We start from the raw sequence: 13,629 nt of genomic DNA, 5'->3' as shown, positions 1-13,629 counted from the left end.
TATCCAGGTGTGTGTCCTCCCCCCCTCTTCTCTGGTGGTTGGGGTCTTCCCAGCTGCAGGCACCTCTCTCCTTGCAAGTGGTGACCCCCTAGGAGATCTCCCCACTCCTTTCAAACTTTTTCAGAACGTCGTTCTATAACTGTCCCCTTACCAAGTGGGGCGGGCGGTGTCTTCCTTACCAACTTGTCTGCAGCCACTTCTCCCTCTTAAGGGGTGAGAACATCTGTAGGTCTTCTCCCTCCTTCCCTAGAGGGGAGACCATCTGCTATATACGACTTACTGCTCCCTAATTGTTTATGCTGCTTTCCCGCGCTAATTGTAGCGCCCCACTGACACGAAGGGTCTTACTCCTGGCGCACGTGTGGCCCTCCTGCTCTAAGTATCTTCATCCTTCACAAGGAGTGAGACGCCGTGCTGCAGGCATCTCTCTTACCCTCGACAGGCGCGGAGCACTGCTGCTGGCATCTCTCTTACCCTCCACAGGCGCGGAGCACTGCTGCAGGCATCTCTCTTACCCTCGACAGGCGCGGAGCACTGCTGCAGGCATCTCCCTTACCCTAGACAGGCACGCAGCACTGCTGCAGGCATCTCTCTTACCCTAGACAGGCGCGCAGCACTGCTGCAGGCATCTCCCTTACCCTAGACAGGCACGCAGCACTGCTGCAGGCATCTCTCTTACCCTAAACAGGCGCGCAGCACTGCTGCAGGCATCTCCCTTACCCTAGACAGGCGAGGAGCACTGCTGCAGGCATCTCCCTTACCCTAGACAGGCGCGCAGCACTGCTGCAGGCATCTCTCTTACCCTAGACAGGCGAGGAGCACTGCTGCAGGCATCTCTCTTACCCTAGACAGGCGCGCAGCACTGCTGCAGGCATCTCTCTTACCCTAGACAGGCGCGCAGCACTGCTGAAGGCATCTCTCTTACCCTAGACAGGCGCGCAGCACTGCTGCAGGCATCTCTCTTACCCTAGACAGGCGAGGAGCACTGCTGCAGGCATCTCTCTTACCCTAGACAGGCGCGCAGCACTGCTGCAGGCATCTCTCTTACCCTAGACAGGCGCGCAGCACTGCTGAAGGCATCTCTCTTACCCTAGACAGGCGCGGAGCACTGCTGCTGACATCTACTTCTCAAGTGTAGGGGCCTTAAACTGGGGCTTCCCTTTTGGGGGTGCTGGTGGAGAGTCCTGCTGCACCCACACCGCCCCTCCTTCCCAGCTTGGTAGGAGCCTTGCTGTAGGCAGCTCCGAGCTGCACTCCCAAACTTTTCAGGAGCCCAGAGGCGCAGGCCTCTCCCTGCCCCGAAGGAGTGAAGACACCTCCTGCACACATCTCACCTCTGCGCCTCCGGGTCAGCGTGGGGTGACCCGTGCTGCGGCGACCCACTGAGAGGGAGGACCGGACTCTTAAGGTAATTTCCATTTTTTTAGACGATTTCCAAGCCGAAAATGTTATTTCTTTGTTTTGTTTTTTAAATAAAGGGCGCTGGCGGATCAAGCTGGACTGATCAGTGTTGTGTTAACAGCATTTGTATAGCGCTTTACTGCCGTTTGCAGGCTCTGATAGTAGCGCCTTCTGAATCTGAGCACTTGTGAAATAACGTCTCCGTAGGAATGTGACTGGGCATTAAGTGCTGCGCATGTTCGCCGGTGCCTCGGCCTCTATTTCTGCGAGCACGGCCCATGCTAGTTAGGGGGTGCTATGCGTACACCACAGACCGGGCCTCTTGGCGCTCTACATATTATTCAAGGTCTACTATATAATACACTGCACTTATACATGTACATTCACGTTGGGATATGTTGGCGGGGGGTGCGTGGGAGAGGCCAAGCGCTTGAACCGTGGAACTATAAAACGCATGAATTATGTAAAAGTTTATAGGGTGCACTTTTGAAAGAAAATTCGTTTCTTGGGGGCGACCTGGCCACTCCCTGTCCCATTCCCTGGTCCCCAGCCACCCACCCTCGTAGGTTGTTTTATGGATCAATTCGTTGTCCGTCTTAGACGCGCGATGTTTGTCCACTGATGTGTGACTCGAGTCGAGGGGTCGGCGCTCCCTTGGGTCGGGGTCTGAGCTGAGCTCGGCCCCGTCTCACTCTTAAATGCGAGGGATGCGCAGCCAGTGCTGGATAGAGAGGTGAAGCGGGCTAGAACCAGGAGCTCTGCGGGTTGTTCTCTTGCTGCTGCCACTTGTGCGTAGCTGGATCCGGTCCAGGAAAATAGCTCAGTAGGTGTATGCACCTGTTGTAGTGATCTATGTGTAGCCCACTCCTGATGCCAGGCGATCTCGTTCAGGCTTTCCTTGTGCTACGGACGATAACGTGGACTACTCATTTCCACAATACCCGCCGCAGTAACTCTCTCCTGTAAGACGAATTAATTATTATTTCTATATTATCAATAGTCATTACAATAGGTGGTCCAATTTCATAAACGAGCCTCTCATTTCTACTGAGGCTTCACGTGCTTGCTTCATACCCCTGGTGCAGATATCTGTACAGACATCCAGTTGAATGTCAGAAAGGTCGCCACTCTGGTGACTGCGCCTGCTGCAAACGTGTGTGCAGCCTGCAGTTCACAAGTTGCAAACTCACACGGTTGGGATTTGCCTTTTGTAAATCTTTACTCCGTTAGAAGGAGTCTGTTACACATAGTGCTACGAGGCAGCAAGGCTGCAGCAGAATCGCTAAATGTGAAACAAGTCCGCTTACTAGACTGAGAAAGTGCGATACTTCCAACAGTTCTAACTACAATTAAGAGCCCAAGAATGATGCACTGGATTTTAAAAGTGGCCCTTGGCCACGTGGCAGACCAGCTGTCCGTGCATTATAAGCATTTAGTTCACGCGTATTTATTTTGTAGTTTTAGGCTACTTATTTCGTTAATAGTTTCACAGCAGACCACCGCTCGACGCCTGGGAACATGGGGAGAATGCGGCATGTGTTTCTAATTGCAGCACAGAGACTGGAAGGCACGCTCTCCACCGATCACTGCAAGATTTATTAAAGGGAATACTTTTGCTGACATTTTATTTATTTATTTATGCGTTTTTATATAGCGCGGACTTTACCGAAGGTGTCAGAGCGCTTCACAATAGGAACAGAACTGATACATGAGAACATTACAAGTGAGCAAAATACAAAAGCAAACGTTACATTAAATGAAGCAAAAATGACAATCGTGAGCCAACAAAATACAAGAGGTAGCAAACGGTGCGTTACAAAAGTGACAATCGTGAGCCAACAAAACACAAGAGGTGTAGCAAACGGTGCATTACAGGAGGAAAAAGTGACGTGTGCAGGTTACAAAAGCGTACAAAGTAAACATAGAGGTATAATACTGCAATATATGGAGGACACTCAAGCACAAGAACAAACGTTACATAGGCACTGGTGGCACTCGTGCAGTTATCGAAAACAAACAAAGAGGTAGAAAACAGTGTGTTACAAGAGAAAGTGACGGGTGCATGTTACACACGAGTACCGAACACAGGTAGAAGGATAATACTGCAATAAATGGCAGACTCTCAAACCACAAGAACACACTGGGAAGAACTTCCATAGTCATGTAAAGTAGATTTTTCTATAATGGAAGGGCTTCCTTCAGATAATAGAGAGGGCATGGCTTACATTTGGAAGTGTCTTTGAAGGAGGAGAACTTTGAGGTCCGTTTTCAAGGCCTGGGAGGAGGTGGTGGTCCGGAGCTGAGGCGGAAGTGAGTTCCAGATTCTCACTGCGCTACCTGAAAAGGATTGGGCCATTGATCTTTCCTTCTTGAAAGTGGGAGGTTCAAGCAGTAGATTTTCCGCATTTCGTGATGGTCTAGAGCCTCTAGAGAGTTTCACTTAATTCGCCAGGTAGCGCGGAGAGGAGGAGTGCAAGGCTTTGTGGGTGATGCAGGCAGTCTTGTAGATAGCTCTAGCCTCGATGGGAAGCCAGCGGAGGGTGGCTAACATGGGAGTGATGTGGTCGCTTCTTTTGGCCCCATAAATGAAACGAGCTGCTGAATGGAGAACAGACTTAAGGGGTGACAGGTGGGATTTAGGAAGGCCAGTCAGAAGAGAATTTCAGTAGTCCAGTCTGGAGAGGACCAGCGATTGGACCAGGGTTTTAAGGTCATGCTCCGGGAAGAAGCGACGAATCCCCCAAAGAAGGCCCAGTTGTTATCGGGCAGACTTTGCAATTGAATTAATGTGGGAGAGTAGATTGAGTTTTGGGTCGAGTATGACACGAAGGGATTTTGCGCTGTCGACAATGATGGGTTTATTGTTCAGCAGATTCATCTGGTCCATCCATGATTGAACCGGGGGAGGAGAAAGTGAGGAGGAGAGGAGGAGGAATTCAGTTTTGGAGGGATTCAGAATCAGTTGATGTGTTGACATCCAGTTTTGAATGGAGTCGAGGGTAGAGCTTAGGACGGAGAGATCGTGAGTGGAGGCAACCTTGAGGTAGATTTGAGTGTCGTCTGCGTAGAGATGATAGTTGACCCCAGATTTACTTAGGAGATTTCCCAGAGGTTCCAAATAGAGATTGAACAATGTGGGTGCAAGAATAGAGCCTTGGGGAACACCTTGACCCACCGCCAAAGGAGATGAAAGACTGTCCGCTATTTTGATCACTTGGGATCTATTAGAAAGGAAAGAAGCAAACCATTTAAGCACAGTGCCCTCCATGCCCATTCTCTGTTGAAGAGTGTTGAGGAGGGTGTTGTGATTGACAGTGTCAAAGGCTGCCGAACGGTCAAGGAGAATTAGATTGACATCCTGGGTAATTGTTGGATGCAATTCAATGGACCACCGAGATCCCCCCTCCCCCCGCTGCCCCGACCACCACTCCTGCATGTTATAAAACGTCTAGACCTGTACATGGAAATCGACAGTTCTACTTATTGTGCTTTATACACAGAGTGGGCCCCGGCTTCACCCACAGTTAATTCACATATACGCACAGTGGGCCCCGGCTTCACCCCCAGTTCATTCACATATACACAGAGTGGGCCCTGGATTCACCCACAGTTCATTCACATATACACAGAGTGGGCCCCGGATTCACCCACAGTTCATTCACATATACACAGAGTGGGCCCTGGATTCATCCACAGTTCATTCACATATACACAGAGTGGGCCCCGGCTTCACCCACAGTTCATTCACATATACACAGAGTGGGCCCTGGATTCACCCACAGTTCATTCACATATACACAGAGTGGGCCCCGGCTTCACCCACAGTTCATTCACATATACACAGAGTAGGCCCCGGATTCACCCACAGTTCATTCACATATACACAGAGTGGGCCCCGGCTTCACCCACAGTGTTACTTGCTTCCCTCACGTTATTGCCAGGTTGGTAAGCCAGCGCTTACGCTGCAAAGCAAGAGGGACTGTTTTTTTATCTGAAAAATGCACTCAGTGGGCACACTTTAGAGTCTTTATCTCATACCTGCATGGTACAAGAAAGGAATCTTTTCTTACCTAACTAGGATTTAAAAAATGTTTTTGTCAGGAGTCGAGTGCAAGCCATTATCTCCACTAGCTTTACCACCATCATCACCCCTACTTTTAGCAACATCATTATTACCACTACCACTACAACCATTACCATTATCACCATCAATTCCACCATTATCACAACCACTGCATTTTTTTATGCCTGTGTTTGCATGCTTTGCCACAAGAAAGCCAGATTACTGTTTTTTTGCTAATTCTAGTTATTTATTTATTTAACAATAGTTCCTATGGGGTGTTTTTTTATTTCCCTGCTTACGCAGTTTTTTATGGGAGTCAGGGTCATAGCTTAGTCAGTGAGATTTGGGAGGGGATGAATCTCACATTTCCCAAATAAAAAGCAGTGGGGTGGAGGGGTGAAATGGCCAAGGTTTGGGATGCACTGTTTCCACGAGGAACTGGGTCAGAACTGACTTGCATTTATTTGGTGGGCCTCTGTCTAGAGTGGTACAGTGGGCAAAAAACAATTGTTTGGAATAGCACCCCGAGCGACTGCTACTGGCTATACTATTTGCGAGCATTCATCCCATCACCTCTTGGGTGTTTGATTGCCAGTAGTATGCCTGGAATCCTGAGAGTGGTGCAGCTTTCAAAGCCTATTACTGCCAATGCTTGCGATTTCCAAAAAGTAGTAAACTTGCACCTATTTAAGGAGTACATCTATTGGTGGAGATTTACTACTTTTATGGTAAATCAGGCACTATATATATATATATATCTTTATAGAGATATATATATACACATATATGTGACCAAGGCCGCAGGGACGGCCGAAACGCGTCATGGCTAGCTGTTGGGAAGAATAAAAAACAGATTGCACCAAAGAAGTGGTCCATGCCTCGTCTTTTACACCTAAATAGGTGGAGCACCGCGAGGTATTGCGGATATATATATATATATATATATATATATATACGTTTCCATTCCAAAAGGTGAATAAGTGAATAGCTCTTATTAAAATGAAGACAAGAATAACTGATGTAGAAATAGCAAACCGACTAATGGACCCAAAACCTTGATACGAAGCCGAGAATTCATTTAGGGGTGTTATACACCGAACAACCTCGTCTCCTCCCCCCAAAACTACTCTCCCCCCGTCCCACCTGGGCATGGTAGCTCTCCCTGGGAAATCGTGACTGCAGCAATGTACTACACAACAGTTGCCTGGAGTCCCTACCCTAGGATCAATTATTTTAAACTTTCACTCCACGCATTCTTCTTCATCTCTGCTAGGAGAAGCCTTGAGGGTCACACAATTTAAACAAGCAGGGTAGCCCAATGTATATATCTCTCTATCTTTCTTCTGTTTAACATGAAAGGTCACTGATTTGTCTTTTATTCTTGGCGCAGGAAGAGTAATTACAGACATAGAACATCTAACTCTCGACCCATAGACCCAACTACCAAACCAAGAATTTATTTATTTACGGGGGATGCTACACCCCTGCTGAAGCTACGCCCTTACAGGGGCGTAACACATGCCCCTGCAGCCCAAGCGGTGCGGGGGGGCCCCTAGCTCCAAGGGGCCCCATCGGCCCTGCAGTCTGGCCAGAGAGCTCCTGATTGAGCCTGGAGGGGCCCCCCCTAAGTACTGTGCAGGGAGGCCCCCTCACTTTTCGTTACGCCAGTGCGCCCTTAATGGGAGTGTGTTGCGGTATCTGTGAGTGACCATGTGCTGTACTTGACTTACTTCAAGGCTGGGCTGGAATATATTTTCACCTGTAAGACTGTAGTTTATGAATAGCAATGGTCTTATTTTGTTGTGGATGTGTGTTAGCATTTGTGTGCCAATCCCTAAATCCCTCCTTAAATTTCCCTAACTCCCTCCCATTTAGGAGTAAATATTCCCCATTTTCCACCCACCTCCCTTGTCCCTCACACATTAACTAGAGAAACGTATACTTACGTGAGTGGAGATCTCCCCCACCATGGCAAAAATCCCCACACAGTACACACAGGAGAGGTGGAGGCTGAGGTCTCCGCTTGTAAACTTGTGAAAAGCATTTTGTAGTATGTAATAATACAGTAGTACTACTCAGTGGTCGAAGTGGGTGGGAACGGCAGGGCACGACGTGCCCCTACTTCTTTAATTCTGTAGATTCCGTTCCCCTACTTTTTTTATTATGAACATGCCTCCCTGGACGTCAGAAATATTCTGTTCGTGGACGGGCGGGGAGCAGAGAAGGAAAAGGTCTCTGTCTCTTACTTCCTGCCCAGACAAGACAAGGAAGGTGTCCGCTTCTGCTCTGCCGCTGGCAGCTGCCCCCTCTTTCTTACTTCTATTCCCTCTCGTGCTGTCTAACTCCTTCTCCAAAAACCATGAATCAAGAAATGGTTCTCACCGTCTCTTCCTGTCGTCCATTTGTACCCCTGTGAAATGGATGCAAAAAAGAAAACCACTTTTGCTGGAAATGCCGTTTTGACATTTTTCTACTCCAAAGTGCAGCCTCAGAAATAAAATGTTCAAACTCTGAAAAATAATTAAATAAAGCAAGATGGAGTGTTCTTAAAGTGTCCAGATCATTTTTTTCAAACCCCAACACATTAGCGCCACTTTACAGAGTTTGCCAGTAAAGCGCTACTTTTGTTTTCTTGTCTTTCTTTGAACAGCATCGTTTTCCTCCAGTACCTCCTACCTGGGGTACTGCAATACCTGGTTGATGGGTCGATTGGAAAACGAAATATGTACAGCGGCTTTGTGTTCACAAATCTGGTCTTTTGAAACCATACTGCTTACGTTTTGTAAGCATATAAGCAGTGGACATTGAAATGGGTCCTTTCTGGGCCCTGTAGTTATGTCCTTAACTTTTCAGGCAAAAATACGTGTTGATTTCTGAATAATGACTGTAAAAGCGTTAAGTTCACCATGTTCCTGCTTAAATTTTACGTGCTTTATTAAATCTTTCATTCCTTATGAGTGTTTGCTTTTTCCAGGATGTTGTTAACTTTTCTTTTAGGCAGCATATTGCTCTTGCCTAGTGTGTAATTTGAATTGAGTCGCATCCAGTTATTTATAGTGGGTCAAATTGGATTGTAGCTGAAGGCAGTATGAGTTTTTCTCAGTGGGGCAGTATGGTGTTCAGTGAGGGGTAGATGTAGCACTGGAGGCAGAGCTGCTAAATTTAGAACTGGGGAACCAGGTTCAGCCTTCATGAACAGTCCCCCAGACCACTCTCCTGAGGGAGCACATTCCCATGCCAGACCTTAGAAGGCACCAGAAAAGCCCTGGTGTGTTAGCACCAGCAGGTGGATCCTAGCAGTGCCAGGTGTGGGTTCACCTTGAAGGCTTGCCCACCACAATCCATACTGAAGTTCACCTCCAGTCTTGCGGGCAGGCCTACGAAGTAGCAGACCCTAGAGCAACAGTGACTCTGTCACTGAGGTCACAGGACCCCTGAGAAGAGCTGGCTCTAGGGTGGTGCGACTGGTGTGACCGCAACAGGCGCTGACTATGAGTGGGGGCATCATATTTTATGATTTTAAAAGCACCTGCTGCCTCCTTCCTGGCCGCCAGATATTTTCGGAAATAATAAAAATGTCATGATAAATCTGATGAATAAACTTCTTCCTAGAGCGACATCGGAGATTTGTCTAGTGGAAGTTTTGACACATGGAAAGATAGCACAGAGGGTTAATGTGCCTGCTGCAAAGAAAATGTACCAGGCCTATCACAAAGTGCACATATTGTAAATAGGTCAGTGGGTTACTGCTTTTGTCAGTGAGATGCTTTTGCTACTTGCAGTTTATAAGTTAAAATCCTAACAAAGAACAGTGAGCTATTAACTTTCATCTAAGAGCTGCAGGCAAACTGCAAGGTATAAACTAGAACGTTATGGTTTTTTCCCTAAGCCTTTGATTATCCTAATGTTGCAAAAAGTGTTATTTTTTATATAAATCAATAATGATTTTTAAAGAGAACCCCCAATCATGGTATTAAGTTTTAAATTCTGAGTTTGTGTTTCTCCAGGCCAATCACTATTAAACTATACTGTCTACTAGTATGGTTATCATGTGACTCCTACACCTTGTAGTCTTTTGTCTTATGTAACATTTCCTATACAGTCATTTACACGCGTAAAATTGATTGTCTCTGTGTATATTGCTGACGACAGAAACTCCATGGCTCGGAAAAAAATGGCTGGTGCTTCCACTTTTAAGCATTTTTGGGACATTCTGTGATTAAAATTAATTCACAAAGCGGAATATGTTTCTAATGTCAATAGCTCATATTAATCGTTAAATAATCATGTGTATCCATTGGTTGAATTACATAACATAATAAGCTGTAACTGGTCAGTGAAATGCCACACAAATACTAAAGATTGGGATGTTTTGCGCATCCTGGCCACACCTCTAACTCTGCCCACTGATCCAATCCTCAGGTTATTTCCGCCCTCTGATTCTCCGCTCACAGTTCCCCTACTTTTTTTTCCCCACTTCGACCACTGGTACTACTTCATGTGCTCCAAAATGCAGCTTGTGAAGAGGCCGTGTTGTGACAGACTCAAGGCACATGCACGTTATGAAGTGCTTGAGGCACCTGGAGCTAATATGAGGAGATTGTTGCACAAGTTTCGGCAGTGTGGGTTTGTGGCACATCGATATACCATGTGAGGAGATTGGGACACACAAACAGACACAGTGAATAGCTTGGGTACATTTACAGTGTGAGGCGCTTGAGCAATTTTGAACCGCATTGTGAGGAGACAGTGGCAAATGAGAACACCAGAGTGAAGACTTTGGAGCACACAGACATACAGTTTAAGTTTAATGGACACACAGACCATGTGATGCACTTGTGACACATATACAACAATGGGGCACAGACAGTGTGAGGAGCCTGGCACATGCACAAATTGTGTGAAGAGCCTGGCACACAGGTCCTCACTGTGAAGAGCTTTTGGGCCTCCAGTGTCTTCATTGCAATTCATGGGTACTAGATACACAAAAATTGGACCCTGGTTATGAGCTGGAGTTTGAATTCCAACCCCTTTGAAAATAAAAGGTTGTACAGAAATTGTAATCCCAAATTCTGGCATGATAATTGCACCTCCACTGTCTTCCCCTGACAGATTTCGGCAGGCGAAACATGAAACCACTAATTCCAGATGGGAGACTTCATTGCAGATTACGAGATCATGGGGAGTGGCATTCAGGAATCCTTGTTTGTTTACGGGTGCCCTCATGTTTTTCACCATTTCGATGCAGACTTTCAGCCAGTCATCTTTACTGTTCTGTGTCAGGGTCAATCAAGCAATCAGGATTTATAAAGCACGGCTAATCACCCAATAGGGTATCCAGGTGCTTAATAAATAAGAGTAAAAGTAACTTGATAATCCTATCCTGTTGTAATCTCGAAGAGGGTATTAAAATCTATTATTAGCCCCACTTGGATTAATGGGGAACTCAGAATAACCCACTTGAGATGTTCAGTTTATTGCTTAGCCTATCCGTTAGTTTTTCTATCATTTTTAAGTCTTTGTCCTTGGTTTCTAGTTTAATTCTTAATTTAGCTGTTGATATCAAATATAATGGCCAGTCTTTATCTTGTTTTGGTTTGTATCAGAGGCTTTCTGTTAGTGCCTGGTTCGTTGCTCAGTTACTGTTGAATTCATTGCCCAGTCTTCCTCTGGGTGCCGGGCTTGTATATCATCCTTTATGTGGGAGTCTAACTTTCTCTTCAGTCGTTCCCTTGCCGCATTCATTGTTGGACCATTATGTGATGTTTTATTCACTACATGGACTTTCTCTTGGTGACTGGTTCAATGGCAAGCTTTGCTGTTGGTTTTTGATTTCCGATACCCTGCCCATTATTACTCTTGGAATAAAATGTGTTGCAATTGCGTTTGCTTAGTAGCTTTTCCTGTCTGGTTGATTGCACACTCTTTCCTTTGGTATTTTGTTTGTTGCATACACTTTCGCTGGTGTTTCCATAGTTCATTGTTTCTATGGTTGATCAGTTTATAGCTCAGTTTTTCCCTTGGTAGCTTCTGTTACTGTCTATTTCTGCTCATGATTTCACTTGGTATTTTCTCACTCGTTATGTTGCTGTCCAGGTTATATCCTGGCCTTTCACTTTGCTCTGTCTGGTTCATTGATCAGTCTTTCTGTTCTTAATCTTGGTACATGGTACGTTTTGTGGTAGCTTCGGGTTTGTTACAACAGTACATGGATGCAACCCTTAACTTTAGGCTGAGTTGTCATTACTTCCCCAGCAATTTCCCAATATACATTTCGAATTTCCTATTTACAAACAGAATATGTCTTATTTGTCAAAGGGGAATCCCTGGGTAAACACTCACACCTGTCATTCCAGGCCAGTCATTCATGAAGAATTAATTAATTACTAAATTTCCACACTAAAAATGAACGTTCACAATCTTTTTAATGAAACTTAAAATTTACACAGGAATGATTTAAAAATTCAAAGAAACTTTGAATAAATACAGTGCACAAGAAACAATTAATCATGTAAATTCATAAAATATCATAAAAAAACCTCATAGAAAAACATTTTACAATATGACATCAAAGCAAATACCCTTTTGATTATACTAGCTAAATGTATCACAAACAATTGGAAAAGCAATTTCAACAATCAACACAATTTTAATACGGAAAAAAAAAACCTTATGTTGTGGCCTATGGATTACTTTGCCACAGTTTTAATTAGATCCAACGGTCCTTATACATATACACAGTACGGTCAATAGTGTCGCCAACATGTGGATATCTATTGCCCCCTAGACCCTGTTTGGATTCTACAAGGAAAAATGAATGCGTCGACGCGTTTCGGTGCTGTGGACACTTGATGCTGTAGCACCTTCTTCAGGACTGCCGTTTCTTTGGGGTCACCGGCATCAAAAGTTATTGATTTGCACCCTCATTCTGTGTACAAGGGGAGAAAAATAAGGTATCACTCTTCTATCATAGGGCATGGTATGGTTTTTATTCTGCTTTTTCTCGTCCCCGTTACCCTTTGGTGTCTTGGTACTTTAATTTAACTCATTGTCGGTATTCCGGTATGTTTTAAACCTATGCTTCCAATTATTTTGTGCAGGTCAGGGGCTATGATGTCTTATTTGTGCCACATATTACAACAGGATACCGATATCGGGCAGTGTTTCAGGTATATGCCAGCCTGTGACATGCCTGCCCTTTTTTAATGTTTCCTGATGGTACTTATGGAATCTAAGTTAGTTTACTAATATAATAGGTATGGGCAGGGAAGAAGTCTGCCACCAGCTCAAACCTTTTATTGAACTACATTATTTTATTTGTGTAGCATCAAACATGGTCATTTCTGCGCACTTCACTAACTCACGTTGGTGTCCTTTCTACCACTTGCACTGCTGCATTTACAAAGGAAAAGAAAAAAACACAGGACCACAGGAGCTATTTGCCAATGACTTGTGACAGCATGAGAAAGCAGGGAAAACTGATTTGGTGTTCAGGGGAGGAGATGCTGGACCAGAAGAGCAAAGTTCATATTGAGATATTGAGTTTTCACAATTTACATTACCAATTCGTTTTTAGAAAAGAAATGAGGGCAGTATTATTATGCGCAGGTTTACATAAAAAAATAAGTTTTAAAAAGGATGCTTGTTATTTAGCTTGATTTGCTCTCCACAGACCAAGGCAGCACTTCTTAAATTAACAGTGTTGTATTGTGGTATTTGTTATCTGCCTCATCCCCATGAGGAGACCCGGATATACTTTTGACTGGGCGAGTAGGCAGCTCCTCTATTCGTTGTGTTTGGTTGGTAGACTGTGGGTTTATAGTGTGGCCACTGTGGGATGACGTCTGGTGTTGTACATGAGTTTTGGAGAGGTGTTCCAGATGTGCCCTGGAGGTCAATTGTAGCTATGTTAAGGGTGGAGTAAATTGGTGTAAAAATTAGTTTTGCAATTTGTGTAAACTTAACATTTTCTGACTGAAAGGCTGCTTTGTTCATGAATTGTGGCTGGAAGGATATAAGTCCATAGGGTTGGTTACGTCACAAGAGTTTTAGTGTCATACAAGATGTTTGGCCACCTTACAAGTGTTATGCAAACTAATGATAAACAGAATACTGAATGAATCAAACATTCACCCCCAGTCCAAGAGATCTGAGTTAAATCCATC

The 13,629-nt window shown here is 45.0% G+C and overlaps 1 protein-coding gene across 2 annotated transcripts in view; it reads left to right on the top strand.

Annotated features, from left to right (window-relative positions):
• The first annotated feature begins 734 nt into the window (after positions 1–734).
• Positions 735–13,629, top strand: part of SLC6A4 (solute carrier family 6 member 4) — a 693,801-nt gene continuing 680,906 nt past the window's right edge. The window contains exon 1 of one of the 2 annotated variants that reach the window (XM_078680029.1): positions 735–1,408. The gene's annotated coding sequence lies outside the window, so the exon portion shown is untranslated. The remainder of the gene's footprint in view (positions 1,409–13,629) is intronic. The other variant, XM_078680031.1, reaches the window with a different exon arrangement.

Source organism: Lissotriton helveticus, chromosome 3_1, assembly GCF_964261635.1.
Source record: "Lissotriton helveticus chromosome 3_1, aLisHel1.1, whole genome shotgun sequence".
In the NCBI taxonomy this organism is placed as follows: Eukaryota; Metazoa; Chordata; class Amphibia; order Caudata; family Salamandridae; genus Lissotriton; species Lissotriton helveticus.
The sequence above is the reverse complement of the archived record's forward strand: the minus strand, read 5'-3'. Positions and strand labels throughout refer to the sequence as shown.